This window comes from Patagioenas fasciata, chromosome 10 (assembly GCF_037038585.1).
Source record: "Patagioenas fasciata isolate bPatFas1 chromosome 10, bPatFas1.hap1, whole genome shotgun sequence".
Lineage (NCBI taxonomy): Eukaryota > Metazoa > Chordata > Aves > Columbiformes > Columbidae > Patagioenas > Patagioenas fasciata.
The window spans coordinates 22,278,857-22,301,326 of record NC_092529.1 but is presented as its reverse complement, the minus strand read 5'-3'; the positions used below and the strand labels follow the sequence as shown (position 1 = coordinate 22,301,326).

Below are 22,470 nucleotides of genomic sequence, written 5' to 3'. Positions count from 1 at the left end.
CATGAGTCACAAGAAAGCAGCTGAAGAAGATGAGCCGAGTGAAGACGAACAACTGGGCAGCAGACAGGCTTGCACTGCAGTCACAGAAACCGCTGCCCGTGGAGCCGCCGTGTCCCCCGGCGGCCGAGCGAAGGTGGCGCTGCCCGTTCCTCCTCCGGTCCCCGCCGTGCCGCTCGGGAGTGCCAGCCCGCGGTCACGGCCGGTGCCGCGCTGCGGTGCCTCCTTAGGTAGCTGGCCAGCAGCCTGTGGATCAGAACAGTGGCTGTGACCCGTGTGAACACCACACGGAATGGGAGTTCTTGGTTGGACCGGTTGGGGTTTCTTTGCATCCAGACTTCTCTGGCTGTTTGCTAATGCAAACCTCTGAGTATAGGAGATGCTGAGCAAAACCTAGTCTATCAGAACGTATTTGCGCATGGAAACTCAAGCCTCTGTTGCACGTAGTGTTTTGAAAATTAAGAGGTTAAGCCTTCTTTGGGAAGGCTCGTCAGATGCTGAGCTTTGGCAGTATTAATGCTTTCATGCTGGCTTTGTTTTAACTGTCTTAAATAGAAAAATATTTATCCACTAGAAGATAGTTGTTTACTGTGTGCAGGTTGTCTTTTGGGGGATGTTCCTCGTGAAATGTGTTGGTTATTTTAATATTTGGAGGAAAAATCAGATGGCTTTTACAGATACTCTTTTTCCTGCTTGAAGAGTGCCTATACTTGTTTGGACTTGCTCTTAACTAAATAAAACAACCTCTTAACTGTTTGTTTTGACTGAATTTTTCATTGTAGTCAGAAAAGTAAGATTATACCTGTCCATTGTTTGATCTACTATAGTGCTTGCTATGCTGTTGTTTATAGGGAAGTCACATCTTTGAATAGGTATTGAAATCTGGTTTCTAATTTAAAGGAAAGGGGCACGTTGCAACCCAGCTCTGACTCTAAGCGATACAGGCTTCATTTGTATGAAGCTGAACAAAAGCTATTCTGTTGGTGTGAAGAAAAACCTTTGAGCCATAACAATTTGTGATGTTACAAAGCAGCAGTCGTGGTTGGTGTCTGTTCAACGAGAACGCGGCGAAGCGTCAGGATTTTTATCATAAATTACCCGTGGAAACAGAGAGGTCTTCATCTCCAGTCTGAGAGAACTTCTCATAGAATCCTGGACAGTAGGTTTGGGTTTAAAAGTGATTGTGTTCCACACTTTCACACCTGTATCTAATCTGAAAGTTTTTAAAAATAATCCCCCAAACCTAATAAGGACGCTACGCTTGGAACACAACATTTCTGTCTTTCTAAGTGTGCGACGCTGTCAAAAGGGTGAATTTAAGCAATGGGTCATGAAGCCAGTAGTTTCTTACTGCTAGTTTACACATACATTATTTAATTGCACAGTAGTAAAGTACTCGATCTGATGAACCTGCTAGGTGTCTGTGATTTTACAGCTGACATCGAGGAGCTACTGGATGCTCGTATGCATGAGGTAAATGTTCCTTCAGCCTTGATTTGGTTCTTGATATGTCAAAAGAAGTTACCGAGCTTGCAACCGGTTCCTTACGAGCTGGAGTAGTTCGTGAGAGCGTGGAGCCGGTGGCATTGCTGGAGGTTTGAAATGGGAGGAGTTTCCTTGGCAGTTCTTGCAAACTATTTTTGTGACATTTCAATAAATGAGACCCCGTGAGAAAATGAGACCCGGGAGGTTTCGTTGGCCCTGCTCGCTGGGCAGTCGCAGCAAATCGCCTCCAGGTGTCCCCAACTTAGTGTTGTTCTCTAATCCTAAGCAGAAGTCTGATAATCCCTGGAGAAGAACACGGAGGCGTTGGCTGTCCCGCATGGATCTGTCCTTGTGCTCTCGGATTTTGCCAAGCCTGCACTTCTGAAAGTTTTCATCGCATTTGAACCACACTGAAATGTCTTACTGAGCCTAACTCTTCAGCCATGGTTGCGAGTTATCATGGCTAAGAAGAGTTGCCATTGATCGTATGGCTTAATTAAATTTGTTAATATTGTTTTATAAAAGTTTCTTGAAAAATTTTCATTTCATGGATTTGAATGGGGTTGATGGCGTGGAAGGGTAAACGGTTTGCTACACTAGAAACAAGCTATTTTTGCAGAAAGCTGAGCATTCAGAAACTTTCTGACTTGGTTGTTCTTTTAAATATTGGACATGATATTGGAAGTGTTATCATCTACATCAGTCCCTAATGGATGCTGCTTCCGAAATGGGGACCGTGTTGCCACATGCAAAATCAAAAAGCTCCGTGCTTCTGCGGTTCAGGTTGCCGAGGCTCCGCGCTGGCCGTGCTCCGGCAGGCCGCCTGTCCCGCCCTGCGGCAAAGCTGCTCCTTCTCTTTTATCAGGACAAATCATTTTGCAAACTCATTGCTCGTACAACTCTTTTTTTTTTAACAAAATGTCCTACTAGACAATGTTGTTCCCATGTCTGTCTTCCTTTTTGAAGAGGTAATTTATGCTCACAGTTTCTACTGCTATGAGGAGATAAAGAATTCTTATAATTGTTGCATTTACTCATTAATATAGAATATATGATGCGTGGAACTGAGGCTTCTGTCGGACGTGGTAGGTCTGCCCAGCACCTCGGTCTCTGGAGGCAGAGCTGACTGTGGCCCTTCTGTTCATGTTTGTCATCAGGTTTTATGTAAGTTAGTGACTGCCTCCCATACACCCAGGCTTTGCAGAAATCTACCTGAAAAGTAATTGTGCTAGACAACGTTGCTGGATTTCAGCAGCGTGTTCGCGTGTTGCTGCTCCGTCCTTAGGCAGAATGCGGCTTATAACTGTTGAACAAGTGTGAACTCTCTTGAAACCACGTTTAATAATAACCATGCAAAACCAGTTTTTCACCCACTGAAAATCTTACAATGGAGCCAAAGGAAGTTCTGCGGTTGACTTGCGTATAAAGTAATAAGGTTCAGGCCTTCCTTGATCAGTTTGAAAACTGACTCACTTTTTGTGATTTGTAAGACAAACTAAGAGAAGTGTCTTGACTGAAAGGCAACCAGGTTGGTGAGCTCGGTAGTTGCGTCGTTTCACAAGCTCCGTTGTGGTCCACATAACCTGCTTTTCACACAAATCATGTGCAGGAGAAGTCGAAACAAATAAATATTAAGCTGTGTTGAGAAACTGATAGAATTCATAATTCAATATCTACAGCTGCAGTAGAAACTGCAGCAGTTTATAGTGTACCCTTCCGAGTGTTGTGAGAGGGGACGGTCCTAGCGCAGCGGGCGAGCTGTGCGCTCTGGGTTAGCGGTGCTGACTGGTGCAGGGGTTGCGGCTGTGACCGTGTGGATTTGCCCTCTCAAGTTACTGATGTCCGACATTGTTTTTAAGTTTAGTGTGGTGTTATGCAGCGCTAAACAATCTATTGAATTCGTGAATGCTTTGGGGACGTTTTTGAGTTTCCCTTTCAGAGTCTTACAATATGAATAATTGAAAATTGGTTCTAGCTGCGCCTGCTGGAAGTAGAATATCAATTAGATGACTTTTTCTGGATTAACTGGGAATGAAGCTTTAAAAAATCCAAGTGGGTGTGGCCTATGAAAGACTCGTTTCAGCTGTAGTATTTAAACTCAGACACAAGGCAGTAAGAGAAGTGTGGATATTGTGTCCTAGTACGGTAGGTTTGTTGTGTCTCAGTATGAAATGACTTTCAGTTTACTTGGAAGTTTTGCGTTTGGTACTCTATTTGTGTATTTAAATGCAGTACGTATGCACACATTAATGTATGCACTGTAAATTTTATGTCCGAGAAAAATGGTGAAAGAGCTTTATTTTCTAAACTAATTTTCAGCATTGTGTTGTACTCTTGAAAACTGTAAATCTTAAAAGCAGTGTCAGAATCAGTTCTGTGTGTTTTCCGTGGTCTTGCTTAACCTAGCAATAGATACAAAGTAGAAACAAATATAGTTGACTTCAGCTATTATACTTTTAAGTGTTTGCCTCGGGCGGGTAAATTAACTTTCCCAATCTCTGAATAGTTACCCTGACAAGAAGTCTCTGTTTCCTGTTCTTAATTCTTGCCTGACGGTGTGGATTGAATTGTGGGACTTAACATTAAAATGAGGTGGTGTGTGTTTCTTCCCAGTCGTGAGACACATCGCCCTGTTCCAGGAAACACCACCCACTATTGTTTCCAAGAGTTCACAGATCTTATGTACATTAGGTAATTTAATTGTGATACAGTAATTAGAACCAGAAGTTCTTTTGCTCTCCACAAAAACTGTAGTATGATTTTTTATAATAGAAATATTCAACTTTTAAAACCAATTAAAATATGCATATACATAGCGTTGTTAGAAGTAGACATAAAATTACATTCCAAAATCATGTAGAAGTTTTAACATACCTATGTTGTTGATATCTCAGCGTAGAATATTTGGTGTCTCGAGGGGAAAACCTTGGTAAGTTCATGAGCTTCTCCCAAGAGCAGGATTAAGATCTCGATATGCCCAATTTATCGAAAATATCATTCCATTAGTGAGGATGAGAAACAAAACGCGAGTAGCGTTTCAGTCCTGCTCAGTCCTCACGAGCTGCTGAGTGGGCTGCTTGCACTAGCACGGCGGTGCGCGGTGGGGCCTGCGGACGAGCTGCGGAGCTGTGCCCCCGCGGCCGGGGGCGTCCTGCGTTTCAGCTGCAAAGTCGTGCCCAGTACTGAGGTGAGTCCGTGAGTCTGAAACAAATATTTTGATTGGCCATGTCTTTAAAATGTGTTTTAATTGATTTTTATGAAGACTGGCATTCTTCCAAAACCGCTGAACAAACACTATGGGATCCCATCCTTCATCATTTGAATAAATGGCAAAATTCCAGCTGACTTCAAAGACAGCGGCGTTCAGTTCCTGGTCACCAGAAGACACGCTCTGATTTAATCTCCGGAACAGGAGGGTCATGCGTGATAGTTTGTCCGAAAGACAAAAACAGGTACCTGAGGGGCCGGGGCAGCTGGGTCAGCGAGTCTTGCTTTGCTCGGGCGGGAAGCCCGATGCTGACCTTGCTGTTTCTCACAAGACGTCTCGTTAAGCCATCAAGTTCCGGCAGCTGGCACTTAGCAAGGAAACTCTTTTGGTGTTCCAGTTGTCCAAATTATCAATTGTTTCTGTCTTTTTGAGTCGTTGCAGTGGTTCTCAGTCTTGAGTTTGTGATGTGGACCAGTTCGCTAGCGGTGATGTAGCCGGGGCAGCCGAGGGAATGAGCGCAGCGAGGTGTGCAGAGGGGGCAGTATGTTGTATATAGATGCACTGAGGTAGTTGGGAAAGCAAGAGAATTTTTTGACATACAACATTTGCATGCGAAGGAAAAGCCAGAAGATTTAGGCTGGCTGAAGGCAGATCATTTGCTCTGAGACTGAACAGTGGAGTTTCTCCATAGCTTCACTGTCACCCAGTCCTTTCCGTTTCCCTTTTTTTTCTTTCAGGAACTGTTTTCAGACCATGCTGTGTTTTCGTTCTCCGAAGGGGTCGCTTTCCTGCGTGGTTTGGGAGCGCGGGTTCACCGACAGCTGTGCTGGCCGTCGCTGCCCGGGTGAGCGGAGAGCTCCTCAGGGCTGAGCTCTGCCCGCCCGGCCCCGCCCGGGCTGCGCCTGCGCTGCGCTTCCTCAGGTGGCGGGAGGGAACGGAGCGGGCAGGCCTGAGTCGGGAGCGGGAGCTCGAGGATGGTTTGATTTGATGGAAAGAGATGGGTGGTTTTATGAAAACCATTTTGTTGTTGATAACGGGGTGCTTATCATATTCCAGATGGCTTTGGGTACTTTTCATTTGTCTTAAAACTATTGGCTGTGATACATCTGCTGAAAAATTTGAGATGAAAAAAACCTACCTAAAAATATAGCTCTTTATTAACTTCTTCCTCCCAAATTCCCTGCCTGTCCCATCCCTTCCTGTGTCCCGTGGCCTCTCCTGGATCAATGGATTGCAGCTATAGCCATTTATCATTTTCTAGTTTAAACATAATTTTCCCGCACTATTCCAGGCCATGCACCAGGATTTTGGTTGCAACGATTTAGAATGTAATTATTTTTGCCTCTTCATGTTACTGTTTGCAACTCAGTTAATATACGCTATTGGTAGAAGATTATCCATTTAAGAATCAGGGCTTGAAATCACAGATAGCCGGCACTTCGGTTGATACTCTACTCAAAATACTTTGTATGAAGAGATGTATCGATAAATAGGCCAGAATATTCTGTTTGCGGGAGGATGGGCGGCAAAGGGGGTGTGGAGGAGGCCATGGGCTCTCCGGGTGCGCTGAGCCCACCCGTGGGCAGGAGCCAGGGCTGGACTGTGCCAGCAGCTCCGCAGAGTTCTGATCAGCTTGAACGTGTCTTAGCAAACGGTGACAGCACGACCAGAGTCCTGCAGTGCTTCTGTAACACAGTTACTGAATACCAGTGAGCGCTGAACAAAAATAGTTACACATAATGCCAATTTTAATAATTGTCCTTTCTTCTGACAGTCCACGTGTAGCTCCCCGATCACCAGATGTGGGGCACAAGAGGAGAGGAGGACGGTGGCTTTTGAGGACTGTCTCGTATTTGCAGTAGCATGGAACATGAACCCAGCCTGCAGCTTAATGTTAGGCTGTGCTAACCAAGACTGACCTTAAAGCTGGTTGCTGCATCTCGCTGGTACCATCTCACTGTTCGAAGTCATAGTTGGGATTTAAGGACGTTCCTGTTTTTTCAGATACCTCCATATGGTTGTTTGAAAACTGTTTGCATGACGGAACTTCAGTAGTTACCTTTTTGTTACAAAACGTTTAGGAGAAGGCCTGATGCTAGTAGAGATAATTAAGACAGACTCAATAACCCGTAGCAGACAAGCTTATTTTCTTGTATTTCAAAGTCAGAGTACACAGATCTTTGTGGGAAGAATGTTCTTATCATCCCAGATGATAGGTGAGGGTTTCTGCTTTTCGATGGCTGGTTTCTTTCTAGTTAAACAAGCAAACCAACCCTGTTTTCCTTTGAGCCAGAGAAGGGAATTTCATTCGGCTGTGAAGACAGCTGATCCGCCTTGGGGCAACTGTGGGAGGAAACAGATGTCCAGAAAGGAGAATCACTAGGGAATAAAATAATTGAAATGGCCAAGAAAGAGATTATAAATAAAGTACGTGAAAGCTTACCGTACCTAAACTAAGTTTAAGGTTACTGCTTGCTATGTAGCATCTTAAAGGGATCATCAAGCTACCTCGTTGTTTTTGCATTCGCAGTCTTGGTTCAGGGTTTTTACTACGACAGACAATTTCTGCCATATTCAGTAAGTGTATGCACGTCACATAAACGTACAATACAGAATTTTAAATGGAATTTTACCGGGATTTTTCTGGAGGATGTTTTGTCAATGTTCCTTGGAGCGTTTTCCGTTCATAAGAAAAAATGACGGCACAAGTCAAAACATTTAAAAATTCCAAGTGACATTGCAGTCTTACGAGCTCCCTTTGCATTCTGCAAATTCCTGAAACGCACTCTCTACAGACCTTATAATGTCTCCAATTATAAATATTTCTTCTTTTCCGGTGAAATAATTCGTCGAGATTCAAGAAGTTACTGCTTAGAGTTTCCATCCTGGCTGCTGGTGAACACTTTGGTGCATCTCGGTCATGATTTTAATTATTATATTTGAAAAGTCTTATTTGGGTGTAATTTGTATATTCTTAGTTACTGTGATGAGCCACTACAGTCTCTTGCAGTTGTACGTCTGTCTGTGCCTGAAAAGGAAGCACTGATTAACTGATTAAATAAGCATTGAGTGTATGTCAAAGACACAGAATTGTTTCCAGGGACATTTCTTCATCAATTATAAAGAATTTGATTTGTACTTACTGCCAGAGCAACAATTCTGAGTCTGGTCAACACAGGGTAAAAACTATGGTGGGGTAAGTCCAGGCTTCCACCGGGCAGGAGAGTCCTGTTCCCACTTGCCTGGCGTTAACTGGTCCCGACCCCACTCCGTCGCCATCAGCTTGGTCGTGTTGACACTGGCCCTCGAGCTGTCTTGCTTTGGGTATGAAAGAACTACTTTCATAATTTCTAATATGCAGCCTAGGGCCAAAACAGCCAAAGCGATTGGCTTCGGGAGGAGGCTGCAGTTCCCGGTGTGCAGCCGCGGGGAGCACGAGTCGCTGCTTGTGGCGACCGCTCTGTCCCTGCTCCGCCAGCTGAGCCCACGCTGGCTGGGGTGACAGCCCCTTGCCACCCTTCCGAAAAACAGGATGGCTGTGAGCAGAGCTGGCAGGAGACACCTGTGTTGTTACATCTGCTGCTTAAAGTTTAAAAAAATCTCGTCTATTTCACATGCATTAAGAAAGTTGGGCTGGATCACTGTTGGGACACTTCCAAAGAAAAACTTAATGCTTCAGGCAAAAGTACCATCGATACTGATCTTGGGAGTATCTTTGTGTGCCGCTGGTGTCTTTTCAATGTGTTTTCATCTCCGGGGTTCCCTCTTTTGCCAAGTCTCACGGGCGCTGTCCCTGCAGACCCTGTCTGCTTTCTCCACTGCCTCACGTTTTGGCTGAAGGGTTTTTGTTTCAACTCTAGCGCCGCTTTGTCCTTTGTATTAGCAGTCACCATAAGCTTTGTGTTGTCCACCCATCCACACATCTTGTGACCCAACTTCCAGCTTGTCTCAAAAACCATTTAACTGGACATGTAACTTCTTTTGGACTCTCGTTGCTGCTGTCACCTTTCTGACGTTTCTGTTACTGCAAAATGCTCCTAGTCTGTAGTGATATTAGAAGCCCAGTCAACACCTTTTTTATCTGGGTTTCTATGAAACAATTCTAATAAATCCCCTTTAACTAGTTTTGCATAGAGCCATCAGCAATAATCAGACAACCTAAATGGTTTTGTCCTTCAGTCTCACTGCGGCTTGATTTCATCAGTTCAGGTGCTGCCCTTTCTTGAGACGCATCCAATTTGCCTTTCTGGTGTGGACTGTAAATCAAGATGACACCACCATTTTCCCAAAGTAATGAAAGATTACCGTTGTTAATGTAAGCATACCATACCATGGAAGTCAAGGAACGTAACTACATCACCTTTGCTGCATTGTCCTGCTCATCTAATATTCCTTGAGTCCAGTTCACAAGCATGTGGAAATACAATAATTATCGCGTTCCCCGTGGCCTTTTAATAAACCTCGACTCACTGCGTCATTTCCTATAAGTTTTTATGGTGCTTCTAATCTTTGTGCGTGAACTTTTAAGACTGGAATAGCTTAGAACTTGTTCTGCCTTTTGAATGATTTGCTGTTTATTGACTTCTTTCTTCTTGCTAACATTAATTCCATAATTTAAAAAAATTTCCCGTAAATCAGATCATGTGATATGTCTGCCCAGTTTTGTACTCAGTCTCCATCTGAATTTCATTTTTCCGTTGTGTGGGAAAAGTACCAGTCTAGAGATAAATCCCTGGTGACTGGCTGCCCTAAATAAAGCAAACAGCAATTGTTTCTAAGCTGATATCACTGATGTTATCACTGCCCAGATCAGAACTTGCCTGCAGTTTGGAGACATCAAGGGAGAGATATCATTCCTTTGATTGAACCTGACCTTTTGAGGTTTTTTGCTTGTGAAAACCAAATCGTACTCAACTCTTTCATGGGACATGAAGCCTAACCATAGTTTTCTGTTCTGAAGGTTTGGAATTTAAAATAAGTTTAAACTATGTATTAAATTTATTTGTATACATTAATTCAGAATTTGTTAAAATACATAAAAATAACTTAAGCTGCCACCTGATATTAGATCTTTCTCACCTGCAAGGCTGAAAATTGCCCGGAATGCAAAATCAAGCTGAAGGGAAGAGCATATGTTCCCATACAAATGGAACATGTCCTCCTGGTTCCACACAGGCTCTTCCTGTACACAACAGGACCCACGTCCCTTTGGGCTCTGTGGGCCACGCCACACTCTGGATGAGGCAGACAGATCCAAATGCTAGAAGATTTGTATGCTGATTTGTATATGGATTTGTGTCATATTTTGCTGGTTGCCTGAATCTTAATAGCGTCTTGTGGGGCAAGACTGACCCACATTGCAAAGGTCACCATGAAGCTGCTCTCTGCAGAGAGGGCACTTCACATATGACTTCGTAAGCAGTGTGCAGATGCACCTTAAAACTCTTTTCCTTCCAGTAATGCAGTGTAGGATAAGCAGAGGGTGTGTGTTGAAAATCGAGGTACCGCCGCTAAAGCGGGAAAACCACGTTTGGGTGTTTGTAGTGCACAAAGCCGCCCTTACTCCTTGTGTAGTTCATTTACATGAGATCCACCTCAGTGCTGGCTCTAAATAGGTTTTTGTGTCATGCCACGTGTTCTGTGGGTGCGTAGCTTTTGGCTAGTTTGGAGCAGGGATTAAAAAACTTGCTAGAATATCTTGGGAAGGATGGGGTGTTAACCCGCCCCATCATTTGGAAATGAAGAAACCGATTTGGATTCATCTCGCGGTTTGAGCTGCTGCCCGTTCCCCTTGCCGTGCTGTGGTTCCCTGTGTGTTTTAAAGAAGCTATTGCTGTCCTCAGAGGGCACCGCGACTTTGGTTGTGCTTGTTTGGAAATTTCGCTGAGCCATACTCAGACTCTTGCAAAATCCCTCCCAGACATGAGCGTGTGGTGGCACCGCACGTCAAGGACTCGGAGGCTGTTCCTGTGACTGTGAGCTTCTGTTACAAGATCACTTGTCCACTCGCCAGGTGCAGGGGCAGCCTGTGGGATGGTGTCCGTGAGGGGTTAGGTGGTTGAAGAAGGAGCTTCGAGAACTGAAGGGCCCGTGTGGAAACGGCCTGCGCAGATGTGTTGTAATCTCCTTCCCGCTTCAGCAGACACGACTGAACAGACTCTGTCTGCTCCCAGCAGTTCAGATGTTTGCCAGTGCCTGCAGGGCCCTGTGCAAGTTCCAGCTTGTTCCCGACTGGTAAAGGAGTTTTTCAGTTGGTGCAAAAGTATTTTAGCTGTTCACGTTCTCTTCAGTTTAGAGTTTACTCGAGAACTGTAACTTTTCAAGGAACACCTTAGTCTTTGCATAAATACAAACTCTTCAAGCCGTCGGATTATTCTGGTTCTTCTGGTTACCGTTACTTACACAGCCCAAAAAAACCTGAGCTTTGCTTTCTATGAAAACAAAGTGAGAAAACCCAATGATGGTTATTCATGACCACACCACTTTTGCTGTCATCAGAACTCTGCTTTAATGTGGAGGCTCTCAAGCGATGTGCACAGGGTGCAAAGGGAGCTGATGTCGCGGGCACCTTTTTGCTATGAATTGCATTTTAAGACAAGGCGCAGGGAAATCACTGATAAAAACTCTGGGAGAAATAAGGTGGGGTTTATCGCACAGAGCAGGGTGATACTGCGGGAGCAGGTTGGTGATGAGTTGTCAGAGCTGAGGGCCTGGACTCTGCTGGCTCTGAGGGTTTGGCTTCCAGTGGGATCGGACTGTGCTGTCCCATTTCTCTGCTGGGGTCGCTGGCAGCCAGGTACATACAGTCTTTTCCTTTAGGTTTGCTGCTCTCTTATCTGTCACGTGTTTGTTTGGTAACTAGAGGAATTTTCTGAAGCTAATGGGTTTAAAGTAGTGGACGCTCTTCAGAGAAACTGCCGTAGAAAATGAAGTGTATGGATGCAAACCTGAGATACGATTGCTGATGTTGGGGTTTTTTCAATCCCTCAGTATCGTTGGTTAACACGATGGCACTTTTTTCACTGCTGAAATTTTAGTTGAGCTATATTGCTACAAAGACACAGGAATACACGAGTTTCCGTACATCACCAAAGTCACCCAGAGCAACAATATTTAGATATCAGATTAGCAGGAAATCACTCCATCAGTCTCTGGGAGCCAATAGTTTAGTCTTTCAGAAACATTTTGAACTGGAAAATAGTTCCCTGACTTTCAGAAGAATAGTTACGAAGCACGTATTTGGCTAAAACTTGTCCACCTAGATCTTTCAGCTGGGAACGGAGCTTCACCGTGGTGCATGAAGAGGAGCACAGGTCGTGCTGTCCCCGCTTTCCTGCAGCGGTCCTCTTGCCCCTGCCAGCCGATGACCCTTTAAATAAGACTCAGCTGAGATCCTAACCCCACAAGAGGATTCAGCTGTTCATGATGAATAGAACTAAAAGTCATCTGGGTGACGTAGTAATGTAACAACTTGAGTTCCAGCACCAAAGTACCAGTTACTCACTAGTTTACAGAACTGAAGGAAGTTGAGGCTGAAGGGAGCTCTGGAGCTCTCTCGTCCAGCATCTTCCTCAGTGCAGGGCTGAGCCTGTGGGCAGCTGGTCCCCCCACCGCTGTCCCCTCACCAATCTTTACGTGCGGGCAGAATTTCTCTTCCTGCCTCTCGTGCCCGTTGCCTTCCCGTCTTTCTGCACGTGCTCCTCGGAGGAGCCTGTTCCTGGTGCCGGGAACAGAGAGCACACGCTTCGCTAAGAAGCTACCGACGTATCTGGTGTGGTGAACTTTACGTGCTGTTAACTCTCTGAATTTGTTGGCAATCCTTTATTTTCAGTTCTACGAGCTAGTTTAAATCAAAGTTGGGCAAAATAAATGTTAAAATTGTATTTTTGTGAGTGTTTTTGCCTGCACTTCACTGTTGGATAGAGTACTGAAGGGAGTTACTGAATTGGTATTTTGTCTTCTTGGAAGAAGGAATTGCTTTTTTAAAGACAGTTGTTCATTTAGGTGAAATGTATGGACTAGGAAGATTCTTCTTATTTTTTCAAAGCTTGTCTTGTGTGAAGAGTTCACTGGCAGAGCACTGACATCTCAAAATCACAGTTCTAAACCAGTTTATTCTGCTTATATCTGAAGTAATTCATAAAGGTTGGCTATGCCAAGTTTGGTTGGTTACATGTTCTTATCGGTGGATGAAGGAAAACTTCATCTTTACAGCGAAACTAGACAGTAGATCATTATATTAAGTGTTGTGCAGAAGGGCAGTGAAGAAAATAGCTCCTGCTTTTAATGAAATTGCTGTCTTTAGTAGTTTGAAGCTGTACTCACAAATTCTACGTCAACAGCAAAATTTTATTGTTGCCTATCATTTGTTTCTTTGATTCCCAAATGGGATTGATTTGGGATGTTTTGAGGAATATCAAAGAACAAGTTAATTCACTTGTTACCATACAATTTTGGTTGAGAATTTGCTCCCTGTGTGGTCAGTGTAAGAGAAAGCCCCGGAGTACCTGAGAAGTTAGCCAGTAGTTAGTACTGTCAGAGTAACTGATGAGTAACTGCTGGGTGGCCAAGGAAGCTGGATGGCAGGAGGTGACGTGGGCTTGAGCAGGGACCGCTGGACAAGCAGGACAATGTTAAAAACGTTCTGCCGTGGTTTAATATCGTCTTGATGTGTAGCACAAAGAAAGGCACAATCTGGTGTCTTTGGATGGTTTGAATTCCTGAGGGGAGAAAAACGGAGAGGATTTCAAGGGCAGGAGTGACTGGCGCTTGGCTGATGCTGCCCTGATTACAGCTGTGAAGAACCTACACTTCATTCATGTCTTTCGAAACTCCTTTTCTCGAGTGGTGTTGTTTTCGTAGTGTCGCAGACCACAACCTGGGCATGATGTGGCTCTAATTCTGATTTAGCTCCTTAGAAAGTATTTCCTGTTACCCATAATAAAAAAAAAAACGGGGGGGAAAGCATCCATCTCTGCTGTGGAGGAAATCAGAACCTCAGCTCTTGCCTATGAACGAAGGTTTTTCATATTGTTATGAGGAGGAAGAACAGTTTCAACAGAACGGTGATTTGTTGTCGCACCAGAAGAGAGATACTGGAAATACATACAAGCTTTTAAATAAATGTTGGAAAGGTTAATCAAAGAGATGTGGTCAGCTCTATAGAAAATACAAAATTATATCACTTTTCTGAGCTCCCAGTGAGGACAATTTGGAAGAATAGTACTCCCAGGTAAACCGTTTGTGTTCATGTTTTTGCTGTGTTGGTTTTTTGGGTTTTGTTTTTTAAGTCTTTTCCATTACATAATAGTGAATGCAGCACTGGCATTATGTAGAAATATTCCATCGACCCTAAAGTGTTATGAAAAGTTTGCTGTTACGTCAGAACAGATGAGGATGAGCTGCTGATTTCTGGACCGCGACCCAGAGCGCAGGCTTAGTGAGCACTGGGAAGCAGAAGTTGCCTGGTTTACACAGAACAAGATCCGAACTTGGGGAGCGGGGTCACGGGTTGCCAAAGCAAAGAGGTGATCAAGATAGTTCTCGTAAGGTGTTTCTTTTGGATACGGTTATTTGCCTGCCTGCTACCCACGTTCTAATTATTCAGGATGATCTTCTGTTTCTCAAATTCAGACCTGAACATTTAAATTAACATTGTGAGAGTGCTCCTCAGATTTTTTTTTTCAGTTTAAAAAGAGGAATTGCAAACAGTAGCTGAATGTTTCAATGATTTATAGAGTACCTTCTGTGTTTTGGTTTATACCAAGTGGTCAGTTTTCCCCTATGCCATATTTATAATCACCTGTTCCTTTTAATTTCTGTTTGTTATCAGTTCTGTAGGGAATTGAAGAGCTTTATAAACTGCGTAAAATGGATCACTCACTACTGAAAACCAGACATTTTTTGAAGTGCAATATGATCTTAGATGCTTAAAACTGAGTATGTCCTTGGTTTTTAACGCTGTCTGAACAGGCTGTTGTCACTCTCAGCGTATTGTGGAAGAGCTTCTGTCACCAGCTCCTAGTGGCACAAGGGGACGAGCGCAGCCCCCACTGGGCTGATGTCTCAGTTCACACTGTTGTAGCCTCACATCGCTGCTGAGAATCACACACAAATGTTCCTTCGTTGTTCAGAATTACGTAGAACAACCTCATAAATGTATCCCAGGTCTTTCTTTGCCGGGAGGAGGTGATGAAGTGAAAGAAAAGGGATGTTTAAGATAATGTCAATTTAGTGCCACAAAGAAGTAAACTATGTTTTCATAGTGCAGGAGGTCTGTTGCTTCTTTTCAGATTAATTTTCCGGAAAATTAATTTAACTGCCTTGGTTTACGCTCCCGTTTGAAAACATACAGACTGTATCTGCTGCCCTGCAACCAGACCTTCCAAAGTGGCTTCTCACTCTGTCGTTGGCAGTTGGATTGACATGTTCTTTCTGTGATCCCCGTTGATTCCATAAACTCAGTTTAATTGCAATCGTAAAATAGGCAAAAAGATCAAAGTGACCCCACATGGGGGAAAAGGGCTTTCTGAGCCAAAACAAGCTGTTTGGCTTGTCAGCGCCAGGAAGGCTTTGGTGCGGCACATGTGCAGCGGCACGAATGGAACGGGCCGGGCTCCGCCGAGCGCGCCGCATTGTACAGACAGAGCCCGTTGGAGACGCTGCCTTTGGCTCTCTTCTTTCTCAGAGCGCTGCCTTCCCCATAATGAAGTGCAGCAGGGTGGGTTTGATTTTGAATTGGTGGAGATGGGATTTGCTGTGCTCCAAGAAACAAGCGACTTGGCCTGGCCCTGCCCCGGACCCTCGGGCTGAAACGGGCTTAACGGGGCTCTCCTGCCGCAGGAGCTGCCGAAAACGTGGCTTCCAGACTGCGAAAACGTGGCTTTGTGACTGTGAAAACGTGGCTTTGTGACTGTGAAACCGTGGCTTTTTGTGACTGTGAAACCGTGGCTTTGTGACTGTGTCCCGGGAATGGAAAAACAACCAGGACCAAGTGGGGTGCCACTGTGTTATTGCAGGTCTGGCAGGACAGGTAAAGAAAGGGAAAATCAGTGTTAAAGAAGGAGATTTGGTAGCTAGGACACAAGTATTCACCAATGGTCTGGTGGTCCAACAAGCGTTGAGATGACGTGGTCAGAAAATCAAAGCCGATTTTGCAGAGGGTTACAGAATCCTAAGAACCAGGCAAGGCCCTCCTAGCGCGAAACCTCTGTCAAAATTCTTGTCTGGTCAGTTGTTTCTGTATTCATACGAGTGTCAGAAAACCGAATCTGGCCCTCGTGTGGGTTTTCAGCTGACTCCGGCTGCACGTGCCCTTTCCGAGCTGCGTCCTGAGTCGCTGCCGTGGTTTTCTGGTGGACTGGGGCTGCTCCCTTGGTTCGAGTGGGTGCGCTGTGTGGGCGCAGTGGATGCTCTGGGCACCTCCTGCTCGCTTTTGGTAGTTTTTTGTTCATTTGAAACAACAGGGGTTTAGCAGAGCTGACCCACCAGCCTGGTCTGGTTCTAGAACACCTGTACCTTTAATATCGAAACATTTTGCTAGCTGTGCTTTTATACCAATGCCTGCAGTTTTCTGGGTAAATTTTACTTTTGTCCTACTTGATAAACAGAGTGGGAAAAGTTATGTGTAGAATTTGAATTAATTATTAATTCATATTAATTTAATTTAATTAATGGGGAAAACTAGCATGTAAGATTTTAATACCTTTTTTTTCCCCTGTTTTCGAACTAAGTACTGTGAAATAAATCTGATTATTGCAGTATGATTTCTGCATTTAATACTGGGAGCCATATTCCTGTATTCATTTGGTTTCAGCGGGTGTCTTCAGAAATTATTGTACTTTCTCACTGTATGAAGAGCATTTGTTCTGCAGCAGAAGAGAAAGTTCCCTATGAGCTCTCGATGTGAATACACCACATGTATCTCTGGGGAAGCAGTGATGAGATTAGCGAGCTCCCTGGATAAAGCAACATTTTAACAAGTTAATATTTTGATCGCTTTTTAAGTTTTCTGTTATTTATGTGTCCTTTACGGGTACAATAAAGGATATAGGTTTCTACCAAAGATGGGTACAAAATGTGCATCGAAGATGACATAAATGCGTGTGTGAAATCTGTCTTACTTTTTACTGCCAAATATGATTTTCTGATAATGGGAATGGAGCTGAAAAGGATCTGTATTATTAATTTCAGAATTATTTAGAATAATGCATATTTTGTTTGTCTTTGCCAGCTACACTTTGTAAAGATATGGGATGTGGTTGATTAAACAAGAAAATACTGTAGGCGTAGGATTGAAACGTGGTGTGTCTGAGCTGGGTGACCTTCCAGTGATCCCTCCTGCTGGGATGGGATTCTTTGTCGAATCTGAAAATGGTCTGTGCATTTTAATCCGTCCGTACAGTTTCAAGGATTGCTGTGGGCCTCTTTTTTCACTTGTAAAAGCCAGGTTTGTTGGTTGGTTTTTAAATAAGAGCGAGATTTCTTCCAGGGCATATCAATGGAAATGTGGTGGGTATGGGCTAATCTGACAAAGCAGATCCTTGTTCCAAACACGATTTAATTTATGTTTGGAGGTCAAGTCAAACACTAGAGCAGGATTCTTAAAAAGGCTGTGAAGCCTCAGAACTACTGAAAACTCAGCTGGACAAGCCCCTGAGCAGCCTCAGCCCATTGGCTCTGATGGGAACGGACAAAGGCATTTCCAGGGGTTCCTCGGGCTGGCACTCTGAGGGTGCCCTCAGTGTCGTGTGTTACCGTCTCTCGATCGGCTTGGATGTATTTCTGACATTCAGTCGAGCAGCTTGCGTGGTTGAACTGCTGCTCTGTTTAAATCAGTAGCTATCACATGTTGGGTTCTGCGTGACCTGAAGACTGATTTGCAGGTCGTAGGCAGCAGGTGTGTATCACCTGTGCATTCATCAGGTGTAGCAAAACATGGCAAGCTGTTGATATACAGCAAAACGAATAAGATCCGTGTGGTTGGAATGGCATAGAATAAGATGTATAAGTGGTGATAATTATTCTGAGAAATCCATTTGTTTATAGGATCAAGATTTCCTGTGCAAGGCTGTGAAACCCTTGAAAGTAAATATGTGTTTCATCTACATTGTGAATTTTTGCAGGATTTAGAAATGTAATTCATATAGAATTACACATATTTTTATTTGCAATGTAAAATGTAGACACATCAAAGGAGGAAGATGATAGAAGAATTTGAATGTATACATTTATCTGCTGTAATGTTTTCATTTCAGTCAAAGGTTTAGTATCAGATCTAATCATCGCTATGACAGTATTTACACTCATTGTGGCTTCATTCAAGCACACGTTCTGTTTGGATAGTTGCCTTTTGGTGGTAGTAAAATGAAGTTTAAGATCCCCCAGAAAACAGCACAGAGGCAACCACCGAAGCTGCTTGGGCAGGGGGTTGGTTGGCTCCTTTCGCACTTGTTTGTTCTGGGTTTTTGAGAGCCTGAGGATGCTCTTGACTACAGCTCATCGCAGGAGCTCAAGTGTTGTGCCCTGAAAGAATGGCCTGTTCGGCCCAAGGCGCTTTTGGAGGGGGGAGAAGCTGGGTTTGTATTTGCTTGCTTCTCTGCTTTGTTTGTTCACCTTGTAAAACAAGAAACAATGGAAGGAAATGTGTCTGAAGCATTCTTATACCAAGAAAACCCTATTATGCAGTTGTTGTATCAAAATTGAGGCCCGTTGTGAGAAGTATTACATGTGTATTCAAGAGAAATGCATGCGAGAGGAACATGAAGAATAATGGTTGATGCTGGTTGAGATCAAAAAGGAAATGTCTCATGACCTTGACCTTTGAAGCTGTGGTTATGGGCTGAAAATACAGAATTTTGGAGAGGCTAGAAAGGGAAAATAGCATCAGCCAGGGACACTGTCACTGAAAAAAAGTACAAAGTTGATGGACTTCAGCTTTGTTGCAAGATAGCAAACCATTCAGACGGGAAAGGCTGCGAGGGCTGCTGCAGAGCCAGAGCCTGGTGCGCCCCGCAGGGGAGCGGGTGCCTGTTTCAGGGCGTGTAAGGACGGCCCCTGCGAGCGCAGGGAAAACGTGTCCGCGGCGGGCAGCGCGGGAGCAGCGTGGTGCCCAAACCGCGCCTCGTGGAAACCCTGCACAAAGCTGAACGCTCCTGTCGGGGCGCAGCGCTGCTCCTGCTGGGTGTTCGCGCGTGGCTCTGTTCATGTGAGAAACGGGGATGGGGAAGAAACTGTCGATAACGCAAAACGCTTGAAGGGTTTTGGTTTCGGTAAGATGAAGGGCGGTGCTCGCTGCGCATCAGGTATCCGAGATGAAAGGAGGCTGCTGAACGCGGTAATTATCCCTCAGTCTGTACTGTGAAACCCGAAAACGTTGCATGTTAGAACTTGTGGGCGTTTAATGAATTTCAAGTTGCAGTTTCATTTCTGTTGCCATTCCTGAAAGATACAGCCAGTGGGCCCAGAACACTGGTCCGGTCCCACCAGCGTGTTAATGCACCGCTATGTCTGGTTCATTCCTAGGACAAGTATATCTAGACACATACACACGTATTTTGTAAAGTAATTTAGGCTGCCAAACGTTCTGATACGCTGTCTTTCTGATAAAGCATAGAACAAAAACATGTTTAACCTAGTATCTAGCAAGAAGCTCACACTTTATAGCTATAAAATAATTCAGTTGCTCTCAAGTTAAACATATGCACGAGTATTTGTTTTTCATGTGATTATATTTCCTGAGTAAGCGTACATTTCTAAATCAAAGCCAAAGGTATGATGAACCTTAATGGATGTGGGGAACTGGGACGTTCCCAGGTGATGCTCAGCTCTGCTGCTTGGCATTTGCAGCCTCTCATTTTCAACCCTTGCCTCTGCCTGCAGAATTTTACTCTTTTCACTCTATTTGGAGCGTTTAGAAGACAGTAAATCCTAACTATTCCAGGTTTTTCTAAGCAGAGGGTTTTGGTGCATGTGTATGTAAGTTTGTCTCAGCTGTGTGTAGAAAACAGCATTTGCGGGGGTTGTTTGGTTGGTTTGTCTCTCATAGTGAGGCGGCCGTTTTTGTGGCAAATCCTGCTAGACCCATGCTGGCAAGAGACGCAACAATCCCATAAGGGTACATTTATGTTCTTGCAAGTTATTTATAACATAAATGGTAGTTATCTATTTGAATTACATGCGTTAATTCTAAGATGTAAAGCCACGACCTGCTTCAGTAGGTGAACACCCATTTTAGAAATGTTATCGTGGAAGTTAAATTCCAGGTACCAGGTGTTATTGCACAGTATGAAGGAAATGCAAAGCTCTCTATTCAGCAGGAGTTGTTGAACATGCAATCTGGAACTGTGCAAAATCAGTCACTGGGAACTTGCGAACAGTTCAGTTAATTCACAGGGTGGGGTTTTTTCCCATTCTTCCTTTTATGCAAGAAAATAATACTTGTAAATTCAAGAGAGCAAGTGCAGGAATTCTTCTCTTATCGTGAGCAGACATAATTTGCACCTGAAAATGAAGAAGTTTGAATACAAAGGCGTGTTTGAAGAAACAGGTGCATTCCGGTGAGCTGTGCAGCTGCGGCCGGGTTCCCTGTGGCGCGAGCCCTCCCGCGCTGCCCGGGGCTGCGCTGCGGTTCCACTCAGCCAGGTGAGCACTGCGAACGAATTCCAGACTCACTGCTCGATCCAGGTATCAGATTCGTGGTGCCACAGTTGTTTTAGACTTTTTCTTTGATGGCTTTCTGTATTTCATTATTTCTCTTCCTAAACGTTTCACTCTTTTGAAATAATAACCAGAGTTTCCATAGTTGCATAGTCATAGTCTATGTAGTTTAAAAGTCTTTTTGTGGAAAGGTGTATTGCTTTTAACAAAGAGCCTATGATGTATTATAATGTAGGTGTCAATATCAGCATTTAACACAACTTCTTTCCACGTATTGCGTAGCTTGTTTTCATTGAGTTAACACGCAACTGTTAACTTTTGTATTGAATTCTCCTCTTTGTTTCATGTTTTCCTCTCCCCTCTGCATGTCATTTATTAAGGTGCTGCCACTTTGTTCTGTGTAAGAGTCCACACGCAGTGCTAAGGTTGTGACTGCCCTGATAGTTACGTGAAGTGTAAACTGTCTTGAAATCTTCTCCTGGAAGTCAAATAATAGAGTACCTTTCAAATGTCTAAAAATAATTCTCCTCAATGCAGGCTGCTTGCACAGCGGTTAAACAGCTCTGAGCCTCACCCCTGGGACGCGCAGAGCTCGGAGCTTTGCGGGAACCGTGGCCCAGCTGGCTCCTGCGCAGCCGCGTTCCCAGCTCCCGGGGCGCCGGGCAGGCCCAGACCCGCGTCCCGGGGCCCGGGCGGCGCTGGGCGCGCGGAGAGCGGAGCGGCAGACGCGGCTGCTTGGGGCTGCCCGCTGGCTTCGCTCGCTTCTGCCCTCGAGTCGCCTCACGGTGTGTTTTTGAAAGCGTTTCTTGCGCTGCTTTGGCGGAGCGCTGTGTTCGTGAGGGCCACGGTCTACGGGCTTCCTTTGCAAAAACGAGAGTGGGCCAGACAAAGATGGACTATCAGTCTGAACTTTGCATTTCTTGCTTTTTGCCAGCTTGAATCACACCATAAATTCTATTTAAAGATTTTGTTTTTCGTATTTATTTTCCACATCCTTGACCCCAACTGGCGAGCGGGACATTGTGTTTGCCTTGGCCAGCTCCAAGCTGCTCATCTAGGGCAGGATGAAAACGCTTTTTTCCGTCTGTAAACAAACTGTTCCTCCAGTATTTTCCATAAGGATTTACACCACCATTTTGCAACACTTCTAGCAATTGAGAAAGTCTTGCCATTCAGAGTTTTTCATTTCACACAGCTTGCAGCACTGCACAGAAATGTCCGGGCTTATATGTTTTCTGAGGTTGGCTCTGAAGAGCTTTTTTCAGAATATTTTCAAATTCCAGAAATACTTCATTTTGTCTTGAAGGGGATTATTACAGCTATAGGTCAACATTTGTCGTTGCTTGTCCAGAAATGGGGTGGTTTGCGCTTTTTATTTGTCTGACGCTAACGCGTGTGTGTGGGTGCCGGTGTGAACGCAGCCGCGCTGTGACGGGCACCGAGTCCACGGCAAACTGTGCCCCGGGGAACCCACAGTCTAGGTAACGGGTCACGCTCTGTATTTCCTTGCATCGATATTTTAGCGGTCAGGATGTAAGATGAGAGAAGAACTTAGTGGAGCGCTTTATGCCAGCACACCAATCATGTTTTGGAACGAAGGAACCGAATTTCATTTTGCGCAGGGACGAAGGACCGGCGCTGCTCCTTTTCCGCCAGGTCATTTGCAGCGAGGGCCATTGAGTGCTGCGTGCTGGAGAAGCGGTGTTTTGTCATGGTACTCCAGCAGTGTTGCTGCTGAGTTACACGAGTTTGAAATGCTCCAAGTCAGATATGGAGTTTTATATATTATAAAATTGATACGATGATGTTAATAAATCCAGCTCAAAGCTGAGTACCCTTGTTCGTCCTGATCCCAAGCCACTGCCAGCCCCGCTCAATGGAAGGAGGCTGTTTGCGAGGAGCTAAAGCTCTAAAAAATCGTTTAAAGCCTTTTAAGAGCACCCACATTTCTCTGGAAGAAAAAGCTTGGAGCCCCCATTCAGAATACATTCTCTCCCCGTTCCCCACTAAGTAGCGGTACTGGCCGGTCCCTGTGCTTTGCCTCGGACCGCGCGTTCTGCTCCCTGGTAACGGGTGTGGGTTTGTGACATCGCCTCAGTGTGTTCACACTGACACCGGATTAC

The 22,470-nt window shown here is 44.6% G+C and overlaps 1 protein-coding gene across 4 annotated transcripts in view; it reads left to right on the top strand.

The window, feature by feature from the left end:
• The window catches only part of ATG7 (autophagy related 7), a 113,241-nt gene that overhangs the window by 76,522 nt on the left and 14,249 nt on the right, over positions 1-22,470 (top strand). The window lies entirely within an intron of this gene.